The sequence below is a fragment of the Schistocerca cancellata genome, chromosome 3 (genome assembly GCF_023864275.1).
Source record: "Schistocerca cancellata isolate TAMUIC-IGC-003103 chromosome 3, iqSchCanc2.1, whole genome shotgun sequence".
Taxonomy (NCBI): Eukaryota; Metazoa; Arthropoda; class Insecta; order Orthoptera; family Acrididae; genus Schistocerca; species Schistocerca cancellata.
In genome coordinates, this window is record NC_064628.1 from 673897571 (window position 1) to 673900231 (window position 2661).

A 2661-nucleotide genomic window follows, 5' to 3' on the forward strand; every position below is an offset into this window, starting at 1 on the left:
AGGTGGCAGATAAATGCACCTAATATGAATAACGTATGTTTTTGGGGGTGTCCGGATACTCTTGGTCCTATAGTGTATCTTTCCCCTCGTAGAGGCCTTCAGTGTACTCTTTCCACCTATTCGCGCTCTCCTCTGCATTTAACAGTGGAATTTCCATTAGACTCTTAATGTTACCGCCCTTGCTTTTAATTTCAGCAAAGTTGTTTTGACTTTTCTATATGCTCGGTCAATCTTTTCGGCAATCATCTCTTTTTCCCATTTATTCACATTTTTCATGCAGTAATTTTGCCTTTTATTACACTTCCTATTTATTTTGTTCCTAAATGACCTGTATTTCAGTATCCCTGAATTTTCCTGTACTTTTTTGCAATTTCTTCTTTCTTCGATCAACTGAAATATTTCTTCTGTTAGTCATGATTTGTTCACAGTTACCAATCTTGTGCCTATCTTTTTCTTTCCAACTTCTATGACTGCCGTTTTTAGGGATGTCCATTCTCTTGACACTGAATTGCCTACTGAGTTATTCATTATCGCGGTACCTGTAGCCTCGCGGAACTTGAAGCGTATCTCTTCATTCCTATTTTCGTACATCACTTCTTTGCGCAATGTGTAAGGTGTCAGGCAAACCCAACACCTTCCATGAAAACCCTGACATGATAGCAAATCCGGCAGTATGTCACAAAGATCCAAATAAATCCTGACATTAAATTAACCAAAGTAATACGATCAACGAGTGAGCAAATGGAATACCACAGACTAACACAAGAACGCCTAAATGCATGTCATACCTTCCCACCGTGAAACAGACGCAGTTCTGAGGGGAGAAACGAGAACAGAAGCCGAGAACCGAATCGTGTAGGCTAGGAGGCCCTACGATAAGCGACGGACACCCACGTCGCCAACTGACCGCCAGAACCACCCCCCAGCCCATGTTAGAAGATAGAGCCCTCCAGAAGAACAGTATAGATCTTACGATAACACTAAAAGGGCCACACCAGCTGCAAGTTTTAGTGTGAGACTTTTTCGCGACTCTGTTACGTTGCAAACGTTAAAAACATTGCCCCACCACGAAAAGTATAACGTTTCTCATTGGATAGACAGAATTTTTGTAGGCGGAGCTTAAGGTTAACATTGAGACCCTGATTGGTCAGTTGAAAACACAGCCAGATAGCTTTTTTTAAACCAACTTCGGTAAATTGTAGTAAGGAGAAGTTAGGAGAGAGTTGCTTCCGAGACGGCGAGATGTGAGGAGCTGCGCGGCCGCCGCCCCCTGACGCTGCCTAAACACCGACAAGGTAATGAACGCACGCGATGCCGCATTTTTGAGCGCATAAGGCTTCACTCAGAACTGCAGAAGTCTCATCTGTTACATCCCCTTTTTGCGTAATACTAGTGTCGATCGTCAATTAAAGCTCATGGTATTCACATTTGCTACGTAAGTTAAAATCTGAAACGCGATTATTTTTCTGTTATATAATTATTGAGAAGCCACATCAGCCACTGTAATTTACGACAAGTTAGATAAGTAATTAAAGATAATTGAGGGTCACTGTAGACCATTTTGATAGTTTTCTCTTTTATGAAACTTAACTTAAATCTAGATTATAGCTGTGATATGGCATAGGTCATCCTTCGATCCATTGTAGAACTTGGAAACCCATTCAGGGAATATTCGTTCACATTTTTGTTGAATGCAGTTGGTTTTTATCATCCTGTATTAAAATATTTCCTTTTATCAATAGTGCAATTTATAAGCAATGTTTTGTGAGTAGAATAAAATTTCCAATGGTAAACTTAACTGCTTTTTCGACGTTATTTTACCAGCTAACTAAAAATAGGAAAGCCTTGAACCCGTTCCACTAAATTTAGTTAGTATTAAGATTCTTTTACAGGGAGTGCAGTGGAGCTGACGCTGAAATCATTAAGTATTTGATTATATCATCGCTAGTCTCACTGAACTCTTCCGAACTCTACATGTCATGTGTGGTCTGGCGTCTCCTTACCAGCAACAGGTCCCAGGTTCAAACTAGTCAATTCCCTAAAAAACACGCTCAGAGCGTCGTTGCGTGAAAGGGGTAAGGAGACACGACTTAGAACAAACAGACACCAAGCAGAATGTTAGAAATGATTCTTCCTGACTAATTTCATAAACTTCACCCTACTCTTCATCATTACTAAATTGTGATCTAAGTCTATATCTGCTGCTGCGAACGCTTTACAATTTAGTATTTAATTTTGGAATCTCTGCCAGACTACTATGTAATCTAAGTCAAATATTCCCGTACCTCCCGACGTTTTGCAAGTTACCTCTTTCGATTCTTGAACAGAGTATTCCTATTACTATTTGAAATTATTGCAGAACTCAATCTTCCTCCTCTATCATTCTTACTACCAAGACCATATTCTCCTGAAACCCTTTCTTCTACTCCTTCCCCTATAACCGCATCCCAGTCCGTTTACTTACTGAATTACCCATTGGGTATCCTGATATACTCTCTCTATCTCTTCATCTTCTGCTTGAGAGGTCGGCATGTAAAAACTGAAGTATTGTTGTCGGTGGTGCTTAAGAGGTGAATTTGAACGACGAACCATTAGTGCCAGCAACGTCTCATTGTCCAGAAAGGAAGATCCTCGGTCGCTCAGCTCTTGTCCCAGTCACAG